The sequence below is a fragment of the Musca domestica genome, unplaced genomic scaffold, assembly GCF_030504385.1.
Source record: "Musca domestica strain aabys unplaced genomic scaffold, Musca_domestica.polishedcontigs.V.1.1 6, whole genome shotgun sequence".
Classification (NCBI taxonomy): domain Eukaryota; kingdom Metazoa; phylum Arthropoda; class Insecta; order Diptera; family Muscidae; genus Musca; species Musca domestica.
In genome coordinates this window covers 24068191-24088920 of record NW_026712363.1, presented here as the reverse complement: position 1 = coordinate 24088920, position 20730 = coordinate 24068191, and positions in this window count along the sequence as shown.

Genomic DNA, 20730 nt, shown 5'->3' with positions numbered 1-20730 from the left:
TAATACAAGGCATTGCTGTTCAATCGCGCCGGGCAAATGTGTGCCACAAGACATGGAAAAATATTTTACTACTCGTCGAACCCGTGGCTTAACAGATGTACAAAGATTTTAACGATCATACAAAACTACATAAGATTCGATTTTCAAAAATATGCCAAAGCTAGAAATAATAACTACAACAATACTGACAACAACAACAAATGCAATTGGTATTAGGTCTGATGGCCTGAAAAGAGAGAAGAGTGAAACTAGATATTAAAGTTAACAATAGACAATTGCATGAAACGGCATTGAGAAGGACATGTATGTGTTTATATTAGTGTGTGTGTGCCTGTGAGGTTTAAACAGTGTAGGAGAACGGAGTTATTACTGCGCTAACACATTTGTGTTGAGGTTGAAGGAGTTGTAGTTTGAAGACCTTTGGTCTGTACTGTTCACGTATCTGCAATTGATAATTTCTAATTCACGTAACTTGATCATTGATCCTCCTTGATTATATTTTTTTAAAAAAAGGTCTATTCTCTGGCCAAGACAATTAGTTTTATAATAGACTCAGGATTTGAGAAATAAACAATTTTTAAAAGAAATCACTTTTTTTTTGGTATGGAAATCTTTGAAAAGCATTAAAAAACAATTATTTTTATACCATAGAGAACCCAGTTATTTTTATATCAGAGAGAATCCAGTTATTTTTATACCAGAGACGAACCTCGAGAACCCAGTCAGTTCTTAAATAAGTTTCAATAAAATTTGCCTACATGTTGGACATGAAATGTCTTTAATTATATTGGTCTCCCGCTTTATTCTTCAGAAGTTCTTAAAATTTTTTCGAACAAAGGCTTCGATTTCTGGGCCTTTAAAAAAACATAACAAACATTCACGATTTTCAAATAAGTTTTTGCCAGTAATTTATATAAGTGTATTTATACTTAGTATACGTTATAAATAGAGTTGTGTCAATCTTGTTTGATCGAACGAACTAGTTTCCTATCTAGTTCCGAGGACTTCGGTGGTTTATATGAAAACTATGCGTATGAGTGTTATGAAATATATTAAATCACTCATACGCTTATAAAATGGTGTACTGACCTATGAACTTGATTGACACTACTCTAATTATAAAGACAGTGAATATTCTCGCACAACTTAAAAATGTTTACCAAAGAATCCTTATTATTATTTTCTTAAACAATTCTCGATTTTTTTGGGCAAGAAGTTTTTAAAAAATTTCCGATTTTTTGGTACGTAGCCTTTGGAGAAAAATATTGAAAAAATCCAATGTTTTTAGGAAGCACTTTTTGAAAACATTAAAAAAAAAAACATGTTTTGCAATTAAGCCCGTGAAATATCTACGTTTCTATACCAGGAATTCTTGCAAATGCTTTTAAAAATAAAAACACAATTTTCGGCCGGTTAGAACAAATAATTATCAGGAAGTCGTTGCCAACTTCAATAGAGACAAAAACATTGGGATGTCAAGAATTTCATCCCTTGAAGGGAGTTTTTATTTTCAAGAAATTGAACTTTTGTGGGGATCTAAAAACAATGGGTCCACCCTTACATTAGTTTTCCGATTATAACGTTTTTTATCTAAAAATTACTATGTGACAAGTTTGAAAAATATCCAGTATTCCTTGGCACAATATGAGAAAGAGTGGTGATCCAATGCACAAAAACAATGGGTCCACCCTTACTTTAATGTTCCGATTATAACGTTTTTTATCTAAATATTACTATGTGACAAGTTTGAAAAATATCCACTATTCCTTGTCACAATATGAGAAAGGGTGGTGATCCATTGCACAATGGATCCACATTCTGTCCAAAACAATTTCAATGTCTCCTAGAAACCAACAGTGACCTCAATATCCGATTTCAGAAATTCAGCTCTATCTCTTCGCCCAATACCAAATGTTTGTACATCTCTCCATCCTAGACACCAACAGTGATCTAAAACTGATACCATTTAGTACATTTCAGTACAATTATAGTAGGCACTTGCAAAACGAAAACAAGATCTCCACACCAGTTACCAACAGAAACCTCAATATCCGAATTTAGGTACTGCATCCTTATACATTCACACAATACCAAATTTAGTAACATTTAGTACTTCTCATATTATCTCTCTCAATCCTTGACATTAACAGTTATCGAAATATAACATTTCACGCTTTCAGCTCTGTACCTTCATCCAATACCTAATTCAGTTCAATTTAGTACTTTTTGAAAAATAATAGTAAAGATTTCCAAAGCCAGGATTCAAGCCCTATCACGTCACCCAATATTAAATTTGATACCATTTTTACCATACCAAATGCACCCTATCATTTCGACACCACCTCCAAATCTCAAACACAGATATGTACAATTATGACATACATTCCCGAAACCATCTCCATATCTCAAGGCTACACATGAACAGCGATTCTAATACCAAATTTTATTTTTCAAGCACTATCTGTTCACCCAAGACCAAATTGTACCAAATATAGTATAATTTAATACTTTTCGCGCACATTTCCAGAAACACCTTCTTATATCAACCCCATTTTCCTAAATTGATTCTCATACCAAATTTCAAGATGTTACCTCTATTCGTTCACATAAAACCAAAGACTGCGTTTTAGTACTTTTGGTACTCGTTTTACTAGAAATTCGAAAAAAAATTTATGCCTTATAACATCAAAGACTTTTACTCCAAATTTCAGATTTCCAGCCCTTTTCTTTCACCCAATACCGAATTTAGTACCATTTAGTATTTTTCGTATTTGTTTTTGTACGTATTTCCAAATCCCCCGATATATATAAGTTACCGCAAGAAAAGGGGATTCTAATGCCAAATTTTAGACTTCCAACTTAATTCCTTACTCAAATCCTAAATTTAGTTCTTTTTAGTACGTATTTCTACAACCACCTCCATATCTCAACCTTACAGACTAATGAGTAATCCTAATACCAAATTTAAAATTTCAAGAAGTACCTGTTCACGCAATATAAAATTTAGTTCCATTCAGTACCCTTCGTGCACATAATTACAAATTTCGAAAACTATGTTTATATCCGAATCCTACACTTCGACAGTAATTTTATTTTAAAATTTCAGGATGCCAGTTCTACTAGTTAACCCAAATGCAAACTATATATTATTATACATAAATTTAGTACCATTTAGTACACATAATTACAAATTTCATAAATGCCTATATTACACAAATCAATAGAAATCGTATTTTCAAATTTAAGCATTCCAACTCTACCAGTTTCCCAAAATTTAAATTGTACCAAATTTGGAACCATTTAGCACACATTTGTACGAATTTCCAAAACATCCTACAGTGCAATAGTAATCTTATTTCCAAATTTTAGGATTCCAATTCTATCGGTTCTACCAAAAATTTAAATTGTACCAAATTTGGTACCACTTAGCACACATTAGTACGAATTTCCAAATTTGTTGTCGGTCAGTAATTTTCATGCACATAAGTACAAATTTCGAAAAATTGCTCCATACACCTATCCTACACTCCGTCAGTAATATTAATACAAAATTTCAGGATTTCAGCTCCACGCGTTCTTCCAAATTCAAATAATACCAAATTTAGTACCGTTTAGCACTTTTAGTAAAATTAAGCACACACTTCAAAGACTGCAATCTCATATTGACCCAACTTCTCAACCTTGAATTTTAGCTCTAAACCATTCACAGAATACGAAATTGTACCAAATATAGTATATTTTAGTACTTTTCGTACACTTATAGTGCAAATTTCCAAAAATCCTTTGGTATATCCATCATACACTACATCAGCGACCCTCATTGCAAATTTAATAGTTCTAGCCGGTAGAGCTGCAAATACAAAGGGTAACATTTTTAGAAACTTTTTGTACTTTCCGTATCGTTCTATTACAAATTTCAATATCAAATTTCCAGTTCTATACATACACTCAATACCAAATTTAGTACTATTTGCACTAAAATAAAACCTACGGGTGAGATAAAAAAACTGCAACAAACTCAAACGCCATACTTTTTTTTTTCGTTTAATTTTATTGAATGAAAGCAAAAAATGTCGGAAAAGCAACAAATTTTAGAATAAGTTTAGATTTGTTCGAATTGGTCACCTTCGTCACGAATTATGGCCTTCAAACTGCCAATGAAACCGTCACACGCTGCCCGAATGTAGCTCTACGGTATTTTGGCCCATTTCCGGCGAAGCGGTTGCTTGAGGTGATCGACACTTTGGAATTTTTTAGTGCCAACCTTGCTTTCCAAAATACTCCAGACACAATAGTCCAACGGATTGGTATCTGGAGATTTTGGTGGGCTAGAAATGAAGCGAGGAACTTCATTTTGTAACCATTCTTGGGTGGCGCGTGCTGAGTGCGATTGTGCTTAGTTCTGTTGGAATGTTCAAAGTTTAAATACACTCTCCAGAATATTTTCGCTATAATATTAGGCATTTATTCTGATGCCACGGTCGATTAATATGAGCGGAGAGTGACCAGCGGCTTTTATGGCGGTACCCACCATCACCATGCCCGACGCTTGAGTTCTGGTGGCAAACCGAGGGTGCACATTTTCAGCTGTCCTCTTTGGCAAGTAAACACCATCATTTTGTTTGTTTACAAACTGCTGGATAACTCTTTAGATCTTTCTTTCTGTTGCGGTGTAAGTTTTTGCATATTTTGGAATTTCAATGGCTTTACCCCGAGCCTTGTTCTCAATATTTGCCGAATGGAATATTGCGATATGTTCAGCTCATGAGCCATTTTTCGGCCACTGCGACGCGGGTTTCGGTCAAGTCGCTTCTTTACTTTTCGAACCATTTCTGCTGATGTTGCTGTATTCTTCCGTCCGTCCTTGACGGTAACGAGCGATGGTACGAGACACAAAAGATTTATTCACCTTTTAATGCTGGCGTACTCTAACGATAGCCACTTGTGGTTTTCCAGCCAAATATAAATAAATCACACTATCACGCTTAATTTCCATCACGAATAACTTTTTTCCTGGAAAAAATACTTTTGTACGCTTGTAAACAATATGATGAGCTGTCACTGGAATAATTTTAACAGCTGTCGAACGAGTGACTCAGAAATGACAGCAGTCTGAAGTTGGTTGCAGTTTGTTTCATCTCACCCTGTATTTCCAAACCATCCAGTTTTATCTGACACCTTCAGACCAAGAGTGACCCTCATCCAAAATTTGAAGATTCTAGTTTCAGCAGATCCGTCTGGCCATTGATGAATCATTAAGTAAGTCAGTCAATCACCTTTCTTATTGAATAATATAGATTATTTTGTAAGCGGTAACTTCTGATATTTAGCATTTAAAAGGCTTCAGTACCAATTTTAAACTGGATTGGTTGCTATTTGGTATTTTAGGTTCTCACTGAATGGAACTTCGTGCTATGAAAATTTTCAATATGTTTTGAAATAAACCCAATATTGCGGTACCGGCTGATTTAGGATGTTTTGAAGGTCCTGGCCAAATTCCCCCGTAGCGGTTGCAATTTGATGTTTTCAAATTTTGGAAACGTCGATTTGTAAGGCCTACGGAATTGCTTTATAATATTATCTTTTTATACCCTCCACCATATTATGGATTTTATATTAAGTTTGTCATTCCGTTTGTAACACCTCGAAATATATATTTTAGACCCCATAAAGTATATATATTCTTGATCAGCATAAAATTCTATGTCGATGCCAGTCCGTCTATCCGTCTGTGGAAGTCGCTCAATTCCGAACGAATTGAAGTAGATTGATGAAATTTTTCTCAAATGTATGCTATGTCTGCAGGACTTTTGGTATTGAAAATGTGCCATGTTGGTCCACGTTTAGGTATAGCCCCTATATTACGGTACGTCCCTATGTTCGGTATTTTGATGATCAAATTTAGTTTTTGAAGATCGTAGTGTATACTACGACCTAAGACAGAAAATTGTCTGTGCAGGTCCACGTCTTCGCATAGCCCCATATAAAGGTACCTCTCGATATTCGGTATTTTGATGAGTTTCGCATTTGAATATTGTAATGGCTTATGACAAAAGTTACCTATGCAGGTCAATGTCGTCGTATAGACCCGAATGTGACAGCTACATTCGGTTTTTTTGAGATTTTAACAGCATTTTTAACGGATTTTATTGTTTTTGAGATTTGCCAAATGGTGGAGTGTATTTATTGTTCGGCCCGGCCGAACTTACAGCTTTTTTACTTGTTTCGTATTAGAGTTTTTTGTTTATCCTAAGAATTCTGCACAATGCTTTTATTTGATATTCAATAACAAAAAACGAGTTTCGCCAAACCTCGATACCAATTCTTTAGAACACCACTGTTTTTCCAGCTTACCAACAGCTACAACAACAACAATTCCATATTTCTGCAGTGAAAGCACATTTTTGTGTGTCATCGAGTGTGTGTGTGTTTTTACAACAAATCAACTCAAAGTATTGGATTTTGAAAGCAATAATGGAACGACCATTGTATTCTATGAATTGGGAATTTGTGGCTTTTTATAACGAAATTTGGTCGACAATTCGATGGAATTGTTTGGCATTTTCGCGCCTTTTACTTTTAACTTTTTTGGGGGGGTTAGTGCAACTGATTGTGGGTATGTGTTCTATGAAGTGGGGAAAAGTATTAGAGAATTGTAAAATAAATGTTTGAATGAAGTATATATCTGTGTTTATGGTTATGCCTATGAGAGCCTTGGGGCTAGTAATTTAATTAATTAATATGAATGGGCATTAATTTTTATGAAGTTTTTTTTTTTTTTTTTTTTTTTTTGGGGGGGGGGGATATATATAAAATATGTTGGAAATGTAATTCGGCGAATATGTAGAAATTGTCAGAATTACAAAAAGAGATAAGAAAGGAATAGGGATTTTTTCGTATGAATTTTGAAGAGGTGACAAAAAGGATTTAATAATGGTCATGATTTAAAAATTAAATAATTTTATGTTTTGTTGATATTATGATATTATATTTTCTCTTGCCCTCGTATATTCATTCTTGGGACCAGGATGCGGAGTTACAATAATTTTGCTGTAGTCGGACTCGCAAAAAATATAAAATACAGGGTGAGATGAAAAACCGGCAAACAACTTCAGACTGCTGTCATTTCTAAGTCACTCGTCCGACAGCTGTTAAAATTATTCCAGTGATATTTCATTTTATTGTTTACAAGCGTACAAAAGCATTTTGGTGAGAATTTTCAAAAAAAAAAAGTTATTCGTGATGGAATTCAAGCGTGATAGTGTGTTTCTTTATATTTGGCTGGAAAACCACAAATGGCTATCATTGGAGCACTCCAGCATTTAAATGTGAATAAATCTTTTGTGCCTCGTACCATCGCTCGTTATCGTGGCAGTGGTAGCGTAGCCCGATGTCAAGGTAGTGAACGGAAGAAAACAGCAACATCAGCAGAAATGGTTCGAAAAGTAAAGCGACTTGATTGAAACCCGCGTCGCAGTGACCGAAAAATGGCTCGTGAGCTGAACATATCACAATATTCCATTCGGCAAATATTAAAAAATGGGCTCAGGGTATAGCCATTGAAATAGCAAAAAGTGCAAGAATTTACACAGAAAGAGAATTGATTCAAAAGAACTAAAGAGTTGCTTCTCTTTGCCGAAAGTGGTGAACTGCCGAATTTTGGTTTCTCCGATGGGAGAACATTCGTTGTCCAGCAGTTTGTAGACAAACAAAATAATCGTATTTACTTGCCAAAGAGGTCAGCTGAAAATGTGCAACTTCGGTTGGACACCAGAACCCAAGCGCCGGCCATGGTGATGGTGTGGGCCGCCATAACATCCAATGCTCGCTCTCCGCTCGTATTAATCGACTTTGGCATCAGAATAAATGCCAAATATTATCGCGAAAATATTCTGGAGGGTGTTTTAAAGCCTTGGGCACGTTAACATTTTGGCCGCACACCTTGGACATTTCAACAGGAGTCGCACTCAGCACGCGCTACCCAACAATGGTTACAAAATGAGGTTCCTAGCTACATTTCCAGCGCACAGTGGGCACCAAAATCTCCGGATAACAATTGTGTCTGGAGTATTTTGGTAAGCCACATTGACACTAAAAAATACGAAAGTGACGATCACCTCAAGCAAGCGCTTCGCCAAGAATGGGACAAAATACCGCAGAGCAACATTCGGGCAGCATGTGACGGTTTTATTAGCCGTTTGAAGGCCATAATTCGTGCCAAAGGTGACCAATTCGAACAAATCTAAACGTATTCTAAAAATTGATTCTATCTCCGACATTTTTTGCTTTCATTCAATAAAATTAAAAAAAAAAATACAAACTATGACGTTTGACTTTGTTGCAGCTTTTTCATCTCACCCTGTATATGGGAGATATACCTTTACATAAAATTTGGTATAGGGTATAAAAATGCTAATGAAATATTCTCCTGCCATTTAGGAGTTATTCATGGAATAAAATGTTCTGATTTATTGAATTTTAAAGGATTCTGCTTTCCATCTTAACGGTCCGCACAAAATTAATATTTTAACATAATGAAGTGTTTATTGTGCACACCTCTTCACATATTATATTGGAGTAGTTTTTTTTCTCCTTAAAAATTATACTTTTCCCAGGATTTATGGCTCCAGCTATTTTTTAAATGAAATGAAAAATAAAACAATATGTTCACCCAAAAAATCTAGCAAATATCTACTCCTCAGTCTATATTCTGTTGTTAACAACGATGTTACAGTTTTATGGCCACATGGGTTATCAATACACACAGTTACATGGGGGGAGTTTGTGAAAAACACTTCAAAGTACCGGAAATTCCTTCTAACTTCGCCCACTTTTTATTGGCAATTTTATCAATAAAAACGAAAATATTTTTCATGTTTTTATACCCTCCACCATAGTATGGAGGGTATATTAAGTTCGTCATTCTGTTTGTAACACCTCGAAATTACACAAAGTATATATATTCTTGATCAGCATAGAATTCTATATCGATTTGGCGATGTCCGTCCGTCTGTGGTAATCACTCTAGCTTCCGAACGAATTAATGTAGATTGATAAAATTTTACTTAAATGTATGTCATGTCTGCAGGACTTTTGGTATTGAAAATGGGCCATGTAGGTCCACGTTTTGGTATAGTCCCCATACAACGATACCTCATGATATTTGGTATTTTGATGATTTTAGCGACAGTATTTGCCGTAATCTTTTCAAATTTGGTATTTGAAGTTCGTAATTGATACTACAGCCTAGGACAGAAAATTGTCTGTGCAGGTCCGCGTCTTCGTATAACCCCCATATAACGGTACCTTCCGATATTCGGTATTTTCAATATTGATATGGCATATGGCAAATGTTACATATGCAGGTCCATGTCATGGTATATATATATATATATAACAGCTACATTCGGTATTTTTAATTTTAATGGATTTTATTGTTTTTGAGAATTGCCAAAATCGTTCCAAATGATGGAGGGTATTCAAAGTTCGGCCCGGCCGAACTTACTTCTTTTTTTCTCATTTCATTCTTACTTTGCTAACATTTCTACAATTTTATTTTATGTCCCGTTTTAAATTGAACAAGATTTTATGAATTTTTCTTTGCTCCTCTCTTCCGATCGAACAAATGACTAGAGATAGTAAATGTGTATAAACATATCTTCGGCAGTTCTATTTTACTTGATTTAGTAGATATCCATGTAGTCGGCAAGTATTTTATTAACAAGAAATAAAAATGAATTGGTTGTTAAAGGATATTAAAGGAGTGTTAGGGTTGCTAATAAAACGAATATTCGAATTGTTCGTAGATCTAATCTAAAATTTTATGTCATTATGTTGACGTAGTAGAAACTTGGTCAATTTCGATATATTGTTGGTCCACTGGTGGAGCTCTTATGTCTTCGGTAATATAGGTAAAAACGTTGATGAAAGAGGTGCTACGGATATCTCCACATATATTCCAATTACCTTATAAAGGTTCAGCAATGTGTTCTTTGCTGCATCTAAATGCTGCAAGTGCGTTGCGAATTGAAGGACTTATCCAAACTTTTCTATTTATCGCCAATAGCCTTATCTCGTGTGTATTATTTTCAGGCTTTAGGAACGAAGTGGAAGGCTAATACAAGGTGGACCTCAGTGGAGAACTGGTCTTCGGATATATCTAGCTTAATTTTTATTGGTACATACCAAACAACTAAATATGAAAACAAGATAAAAAAAATACTAAGTTCCGTCAGGCCTAACTTTTAATACCCTCCACCATTGAGTACAGAAAACTATTTATTATAAAAGTATCTTAATGCAAACGTGTTCCACTTTAAACTACAGTACGACCGTTTGAATAATGCTGTTAAATTTTTCAAAAAACCATAGAGTGGGAGAGGCCGTTATATAGGGACCATACCGAAACGGGAACATATTAGGCAATTTTATACCTCAGGCATTGTCATCTATCAAATCTTCACAAATACCACCAAATACAGAATATCGGTGGGTAACATAAAATGTGCGCCATAGGAAAACGTTGACCTACATTTTAAATGTTCTGCAACCGGAGCTAGAACCCATTACGACCAAATTTTAGACAAATCCGTTGTATGTGGGCTATACAAAAACTATGTGGGCTATACAAAACTATACTATGTTTCGCCACCGGAGCTAGAATCCCATTTGACTTTCAATTACCAATTTTTAGACAAATCCGCGGAATAATGTGGCAAAAATCATAAAAATACCGAATATCGGGAGGTTGTATGTGGGATGTACAACAACGTGGACCTATACATACATTGTTTCGCCACCGGAGCTAGAATCCCATTTGACCTACAAATACCAAATTTTAGACAAATTCGTGGAAAAATGTGGCGAATATCATCAAGATACCAAATATCGGGATGTACCGTTATATGGCGGCTATAACAAAACGTGCACCTATATATACATAGTTTCGCCATCGGAGCTAAAGTTCTTTATGACCAACAAATGCAAATTTTTAGACAAATCCGTGGAATAATGTGACAAAAATCATAAAAATAACAAAACATATCGGGAGGTGCCGTTGCATGGAGGCTGTACAAAAACGTGGGCCTATACATACGGGGTTAGACAAAAAACTGCAACAAAGTCAAACGCCATAATTTTTACATATTTGTAAAATTTTATTGAATGAAAGCAAAAAATGTCGGAAATAGCATCAAATTTTAGAATAAGTTTAGATTTGTTCAAATTGGTCACCTTTGGCACGAATTATGGCCTCAAACGGCCAATGAAACCGTCACACGCTGCCCGAATGTTGCTCTGCGGTATTTTGACTCATTCCCGGCGAAGCGCTTGTTTGAGGTGATCGATACTTTTATATTTTTTATTGCCAACCTTACTTTCCAAAATACTCCAGACACAATAGTACAACGGATTGGTATCCGTAGATTTTGGTGGCTATTATGCGCTGGAAATGAAGCGAGGAATCTCATCTTGTAACAATTCTTGGGTGGCGCGTGCTAAGTGCGATCGTGTTGATTCCTGTTGGAATGTCCAAGGTCTTCAGAATATTCTCGCGACGGTCGAAAATACGAGCGGAGAGCGACCATAGGCTGTTATGGCGGCCCACACCATCATCCTGGCTGGCGCTTGAGTTCTGGTGACCAATCGAAGGTGCACATTTTCAACTGACCTCTTTGGCATGTAATACGATCATTTTGTTTGTTTACAAACTGCTGGACAACAATTGTTTTCTCATCGGAGAAAATCAAATTCGGCAGTTCATCACTTTCGGCAAAGCGAAGCAACTCTGTAGCTCTTTTGAGTCTATTTGCTTTCTGTTGCGGTGTAAGTTTCAATGGCTTTACCCCGAGCTCATTTTTCAATATTTGGCGAATGGAATATTGCGATATATTCAGCTCACGAGCCATTTTTCGGCCACTGCGACGCGGGTTCCTGTCAAGTCGCTTCTTTACTTTTCGAACCACTTCTGCTGATGTTGCTGTTTTCTTCCGTTCACTTTTTTGACGTTGGGCTATGCTACCAATGTGCTCTAACGATAGCACATGTGGTTTTCCAGCCAAATATAAAAAAATCACACTATCACGCTTGAATTTCATCACGGATAACTTTTTTTCTGGAAAATACTACATTCCGACAGTAATCTTATTTTCAAATTTCAGGATTCCAAATCTATTGGTTCTTCCAAAATTTAAATTGTACTAAATTTAGTACCACTGAGTACACATAACTACGAAATTCTTACACTACCTATATGCCTCAGTCCTTGAATATAAAAGTAATCTCATTTCTTTATTTCAGATTTTCAGCTCTATCGCTTCACCCAAATCCAAATTGTTCCAATTATACCGATTTCCTATATTTGGCTTATGAAGCGCTCAATTTAAGCCAAGAAAATGTGAGGCCATATAATCTGAACAGTAGCCCAAGATCCGAAACCAAAAAAGGGGTTTTCGAGCTTCGGACTACACTTTGTCACAATGCACTTAGCAAGGTGTTTGTACTCGATTACGTCCAGAGTATGACGATAAGGTTGGTCATGACTCTGATAAGTCGTCCGTGGACACTCTGTGATCTCAAGGATTTAGAAGAAAAAACTGACTATTTTTACCCAGTTTTTTTGAAAATTGTTTGTCTTCCTATTTCCCCTATGCTCAACAAATAGTCGGTTCATTTTCTTCCACCATTAACCCCAAAAATACACACAACGTCTTTAACCATCCTCAATGTTCGAATAAAAACTCTTTTTTCCTTGCTTTATTTAATTTCCTGGTTTTATTTTATTCGTTTCGCTCATTTCTTGTGTGTGTTTTTTCATTCATTTTTATGTTGTGGCCTAAATGTTCGAAGTGAGCTAGTCGGTATTGCTCGAAGACGTAAAGCGGCAGCAGCATAACATTACCTACCATTCGATTTAATGGCCACATTTTCTTACATTTCACAATTTGGGTTTTCGTTCTGCACATTTTATTTATCCATTAGATAAATGATGTGGTTGGTCAGCGGCAGAGGATATTTTATAACATGCCATTGCGCCCTGCATTTGGTCGACTCCATGTTCAAATGTATGCTCGTGTGGCTACCTCCTTTAAGAACCCAGTCTTAAGTTGCTATTGCAATTTCCATTGGAAAATTTAAGGACTTTCATTTATTTCATTTGGTAATTTCTTCTCTCTTCCTCTCTCTTTCTTAAGCCATTGACTTGCATGTTTACCTGTTACAACGTTGAAATTTCAGGAAACAGGAACCCAAGCCATAAGAAATGTACGAACGGGGAATGTAATAAATATTTCTTTTTTAAAATCTTAATGGTTCAAGCAATTATGATTTAAATTGTGGTGTTCCATAACTGAATAGGATGTGGAAAGTCATTATGGTCGCAGTTTTTAAGGTTTATGGAATATACGAATTATTTGTAAGGGAATTTGTAGAGCATTTTTATACCGTTGCCACTATGTAGTGTAGGGTATAAAAATGCTCTACATATACTCTCCCAAATACTCTTTGTTCATTTGTTTGAAACATGGAGAAGGAAGCGAGATAGACCCATATTTACATTTGAGGATATTTATAAAATCACTTTCTGAGTCAATTGATGCAAGTCAGTCCGTCCGTCCGCTCGTCCATCTGTCCATGTTTTCTTGTGAACAAAATACTGGTCGCTTTTATTATCCGATTAAAATGAAATTTTAGTAAAAATATTTTTTTGGCCCAAAGACAAACCCTATAAAAATTGTGGTAATCGGCTCAGACTTATATAACTCCCATATATCTTCAACCGATTTCGGGTTAATTATGAACGAAATGGCCAATATAAGTTCAAATGACCTGAATTTTGGCACATCCAACCGAATTCAATCTAGAAGCATTCAAATTTAGTGGGAATCGGTTGAGGTATAGCTCTAGCTCCCATATAAATGTTTCATCCGACTTGGTGTTAAAGTCCCTCACATTCGTAATGTGCATTGGACAACAATGATATTTTGTACCAGATATCTTATAGAGATCGGAAATGCCTTTCCCAAGTTTAATCGAGATCGACCACGATTTGAATATAGCTCCCATATAAATCTTTAATCCGATTTCAGGTTTATTATGCAAATAATGGCTAATATAAGCCGAAATGGAATGAATTTCGGAACGTACATTTCCATTTTGTGGAACTCAGCACCGATATATATTTTTTAATGTAATCCTTCTTGAAGTGCATGATATGCACTCTATAGCAATGCTTTTGCTGCTCTAAAGCCAAATGTTGATGGGTGGTATGATCTACTTAAAATAAGTTAAAGAAGCTGCTTTACTTATAGCCTGTTCAGCAAACTTATTTTTCTTCCAGTTGCAAGGCTATGACCATCGATGGCATGGTAGACTATCGATTGTCTTCAAATTACACATACCCCAAAATTTTCATTAACACAAGGTATGTAGTGAAGATGGAATATATCGGTCCACTCCTACTGGTACCTCTCCCTCAAAGAGATCAATATTTTCAATGTCCAGGCAGCTCATAAAACGCCAAATTAACAACCAATTTCATTCAGATGGTAGAGATTGAGCCATTCCTTTTGGTACCTCCCTCACAGAAGGCCATCGAATTGGTCACCTTTGGCACGAATTATGGCCTTCAAAAAGCCAATGAAACCGTCACACGCTGTCCTAATGTTCCTCTCCGGTATTTTGGCCCATTCTCGCCGAAGCGCTTGCTTGAGGTGATCGACACTTTTGTATTTTTTAGTGCCAACCTTGAATTCCAAAATACTCCAGACACAATAGCCCAACGGATTGGTATCCGGAGATTTTAGTGGTCATTGTGCGCTGGAAATGAAGCGAGGATCCTCATTTTGTAACCATTCTTGGGTGGCGCGTGCTGAGTGTGATGGTGCTGAGTCCTGTTGGAATGTCCAGATTCTGCGGCCAAAATGTTTGCGTGCCAAAGGCTTTAATACACCCTCCAGAATATTTTCGCGATAATATTCAGCATTTATTCTAATGCCACGGTCGATTAATACGAGCGGAGATGGAAAATCGGCTGTTATGGCGGATCAGACCATCACCATGGCCGGCGCTTGAGTTCTGGTGGCCAACCGAAGGTGCACATTTTCAGCTGATCTCTTTGGCAAGTAAACACGATCATTTTGTTTGTTTATAAACTGCTGGACAACGAATATTTTCTCATCGGCGACGGAGAAAACCAAATTTGGCAGTTCACCACGTTCGGCCAAGCGTTTTTCTTTCTGTTGCGGTGTAAGTTCTTGCACTTTTAGGAATTCCAATGGCATTACCCCGAGCTCGTTTTTCAATAGTTTACGAATGAATTATTGCGATATGTTCAGCTCACCAGCCATTTTGTGGCCACTGCGACGCGGGTTTCGATCAAGTCGCTTCTTTACTTTTCGAACCATTTCTGCTAAAGTTGCTGTTTTCTTCCGTCCACTTCCTTGACGTCGGGCTACGCTACCAGTATCACGATAACGAGCGATGGTACGAGACACCAAAGATTTATTCATTCTTAAATGCTAAAGTGCTCTAACGATAGCCACTTGTATTTTTCTAGCCAAATATAAAGAAATATAATTTTAACAGCTGTCGGACGAGTGGCTTAGAAACAACAGCAGTCTGAAGTTGGTTGCAGTTTTCTCACCTTGTATTTTGTTGGAATTTCGAAAATCTCTGTAGATTGTCTATTCCATATAACATCAAAAGCACTCACTCCAAATTTCAGATTTTCAGCTATATTCCTTCCACAAAAAAAAAACTTCCTCCATATTCCAATCATACACTCCGCCATTTCTGTTAATTTCAAATTTTAGGCTTCCAGCTTCAAATTCAAATTGTACGTGTATGGAATTTTGCATGTAGTATGGAATTTTGCACGTACGATCAGATTGGACCTGAAAATAAGTATGCCAAATTTGATCGAAATCTGTTCAGATATAGCTATAGCTCCCATATATATTGTTCATTCGATTTGTTATTTTTGTCCTCCGCAGCCGTAATATGCACTCTGTAACAGCGATATTCAGGGAAATATATCAAATACAGCTCAGAAATATCTTTGCCAAATTTTATCGAGATCGGTTCCGATTTGGATATAGCTCTCACATATATTTTTATTCGATTTCAAATTAATTGTGCACCAAATGGGCAAAACAAGTCCGAATTTAAAAGATACAAATGCTTCGGCATATTCAGTCCTTTGAACTTTAAATTATAATTATAATCATAGCGTGTATGATTGAATTCTCCCATAAAAAATTTTAATTGTTATTCGCAGCTCTACTAAATTAGCAAAGTGGTGTAGGTTATCATAAAGCCCGGCCAGTCATTTGACCTTTTATTACTGGTTAACTAATTAGATCTTCCATTATGTTTCATAGAACTGTTTCCCCTCATCAGAGCTAATGCATAGGATTGCATTTTGGGTTATTATTTAAAATATCTCCCAGTCAATAGATTTCTTTTGAAAATTCCTCTTTCAAATACATATTCCTCCAGAACTTTGTTACAAAATGCCACAAAGAATTTTAATATTCGTTTAAAACATTTCAACAAAGCTGCTACTTTCATAGTTTTGGGAAAAGCAAATTCTGCAATGTTCTGACATGAAAGTGAATTCAATTTTTTTCTATCGAATAAAACTTTCAGAGTACAGAAGCAATGCATTAACATTTCCGGCCATTGCTTCTTTTTTTTTATCGAAAACAACAATTTTAATTAAACGGAATGAGCAGGAAGAAGAAGAACAACAAAATATTATAATTATTCAGCATTACTGTGAATTGAGAACTTTCTGATTTCATTTTGTATTTTTAAGAAATTTTAAACTAGTGCAGCTAAGTTACTACGATGCTGATTGGTTTTGTTTTTAGAGCCCCGCTTCGTTTTCGTTTTGTTTTTTGTTTTATCTTGCTAATTAAAAAATAACAACTTCCTGGTTCCAGGAAGTTAGGCGTATGCTTTTAACTGGCGATTTTTTTTATTTCCCTCTCTCCCGCACTGGAATGTAAAAGGAAGCTAAGTAAAAGGATTGTAAAGAGGTTACGACAACAAAAGTTAAGGATGAAGGCGTAAAACTCGCATAGCTAACAAGCAAACACAGACTTCAATAAAGATTGTTTTTATCCTCATCAAAACAATGTTTTTTCCCCTTTGCTCTACTGCCAATACCAATCGTGGCAGAAACGACCCTTTTTCTTGAAATCGAATAGACAAACTTGCAGGAAGTGTAGAAATACGTTTTACAAATTAATTTCATTAAACTAATGCAATTTCTTAACTCTTTTATCGTGATTTGCAAAGGGAGCTTGCAACCTGTTTGATGTTGAGATTCGGGATGTGTTGTCTTAAATAAAGAGGTAGGAATATTTGTTTTAAATATGTAGGTTCACTAAACGCATCAAACCATTTGGAAATAAAATAAGTTTTCTCAAGAATTTACCATTTTAGATAAAAGTACATTTTTGTATTTTGGTCCCACTGTGTACGGCATAAGCTTATGGTGGAACGTATTCCACTTAAGTAAAAAATATTAAAAAATACAAACGAGTTCAAGAAAAATAATTAGGTAATCTATAGGGTGTTGCTAATTATTTAGGATTGTAATGAGGGAACTCAACAAGAAATTATCCCATTTTCCAATCGCCCAAAAATTAATAAGCAAGTATAGCATAGTATCTTTCCGTAGAATATCGTCCGTAGAATATCCATGAAAAACCATTGTGGAGATACCAGTAATTATACCCTACTACACCACATAGTGTTAAGGGTGCATTTGTTTGTAACATGGAGAAGGAACGAGCGAGATCCATAGTTACTTTTGAAGATCTTCATAGAATCACTTTCTGAGTCGATTCCGTAGGTCCGTCTGTCGGTCCGACCATCTGTCTATGTATTCTTGTGAACAAAATGCAGGTTGCATTTATTATCCAATTGAGATCAAATGTTTTTTTTTGGCCTAAGGACGAACCCTTTTGAAATTGGTCATAATCGGATAACATTTAGACATAGCTTTTATATATTTTTAACCGATTTCGTTATTAATTATGCACCAAATAGCCAATATAAGACCAAATTACCCGAATTTAGGTACATCCCACCGAATTCTGTCTAAAAGCAATTACATCAAATTTGGAGAAAATCGGTTCAGATATAGCTCCCCTACATATTTTTCATCATCCTCACAAGCGTAAAATGCATTCAACAACAATGATCTTTGGTGATCTTTGGCCAAGTTTTATCAAGATCGGTTCAGATTTAGATTTAGCTCTCATATATTTTCAACCGATTTCGGCCAATATAAGACGAAATGATTTAAATTTTTGTGCATCCCACCGAATTTAGTCTAGAAGAATGAACATTAAATTTCGAGAAAATCGGTTCAGATATAGCTCCCATACATATATTTCATCCGATTTGGGGTTTTAAGTCCATTACATTCGTATTATACATAACACAAGAATCATATTTCGTACCGGACATCAGATACTGCTCGAAAATACCTCTGTCAAATTTTATAGAGTTCGGTTCAGAGTAGGATATAGCTCACATATATATATTTATCCGACATCAGGTTTATTGTGCACTAAATGGCTAATATTAGCCCAAATAGACTGAATTTTGATAATTACGACCCATATATATGTTTCATCCGATTTAGGGTTTAAAGTCCCTTACAAGCATAATATGCATTCCACAACAATAGTCTTCGGTACCAGATATCCGATACAGCCCAAAAACACCTCTGACAAATTTTTTTCAAGATCGGTTCAGATTTGGGTATAGCTCCCATATATATCTTCAACCGATTTCGGGTTTATTGTGCATTAAATGTACAATGTCAGACCAAATGACCTGAATTTTGGCACATCCGATGGAGTTTAGTCAGGAAGCAAGTACATCGAATTTGGTGAAAATGGGTTCAGATATAGATATCAGATGCAGCCCAGAAATACCTCTGCCACATTTTTTCAAGAACGGTTTAGATTTTGATATAGCTCTCATATATATCATCAACCGATTTCGCATTATTGGTGCACCAAACGGCCAATATCAGTCAAAAATCCCTACATTTTTGTACATCCAACCGAATATAGAAGCAAGTATATCAAATTTCGACAAAATCTGTTCAGACAAAACTATAGCTCCCATATATATGTTTCGTCCGATTTGTGGCTTTATGTCCCTCACATTCGTAATATGCAAAGCCCAAAAATACTTCGACCAAATTTTATCAAGATCGGTTCAGATTTGAATATAGCTCCCATATATATCTTCCAACAATTTCGGTTTAACTGTACACCAAATGGCCAATGCCAGTCCAAAAGTACTGAATTTTAGTACATATGTTTCATCCGATATGGTGCTACCATATATCTTATAGAGCTCGGAAATATGTTTGCCAAATTTTATCGAGAATGGCTAAGATTTGGATAGAGCACCAGTATATATCCTTAATCCGATTTCAGGTTTATTGTAAAAATAATGGCTAATATCAGCCCAAATAGAGTGAATTTCGTGACCTATGTTTTCATTTTGTGGAACTCGCCTTCTCGAAGTGATATCATATACTCTATAGCAATTTTATTGGGTATAAAAGATTAAAATGTGTCAGTCACATTTAGTAAAAATCGATTCAGAATTGGATATGCCTCATATATATATTAGTTCCTTCTGAAACCAAACTATAGCTGCTCTAAAGCCAAATGTTGATAGGTGGTATGATCCACTTCAAATAAATTCTTTTGTCACGGGAGTTCTGCTAAATATACTCTATTATTTAACCATATCAAATCATTGTAACTTCTATAATTTCAATAGAAAATTGTTTCACTGTTTTGTATCCCAATTGCATTTACCTCTTCTTTTGCTAAAAGTGTAACAACCTCCACTTACAGCCAATTCGTTTGATGCAATTATTGGTTTGGTGCAAAATATCTTACAACTTCCCGCAAATGTATTGTCTGTTTTTAATTACAGTTGCAATCGCTGGCACAGCTGAAATGATAAAACTTTGTCTCCTGCTTTTAATTTGCAAACGCTGACAAAATAATTTTCCCTAATTATCCTCTTTTTTCGGGGGGGAGGCAAAGCAATTTTACCCTTCTCAAAGGATGATTATTTACGATGCACAGAGAGAGAGAGAGTAACAAAAGTGGCTGGGTTTTGTTTTTGAAAATTAGCATTTTTAGGAAGAAACAGTGGCATGAATGCAATGGCAAATGTCAGAGATAAAAGGATTTAGCTCAAAGGAGTAAAGAATGAAATCAGGACACTGAAGAGGCATTAATCTGCAATAGGCGATTATTTTCTCACTGACATTAATATGGAATGATGTGGGTTCACGTGGTAATTGCTGTATAGTGCGTCATATGACTTCGGTAAGAATTATATTAAACAAGTAAAAAAGCCGTAAGTTCGGCCGGGCCGAACTTTGAATACCCTCCACCATTTGGTACAAATTTACAAATTTTCAAAAAATAAAATCAGTTAAAAATTCTGTTAAAATCGTAACAAGTAAGCAAAGGCTATAGACGTTCGGGGCCGACCATGTGATACCCTACAACACTACAATATGTTCGAAGTCTCCTTATATCCAAATCCATTTTGGAAGGTTTCGATTTTGAAATAATGTCAAAGAGCCCTGCTCATATGTTACCCTTAGGTTTTTGACTTGGAAAATTTGGCCAATATTCACGTACCCCGTCGTGTTGTATTTAATTTCACACAAAAGTT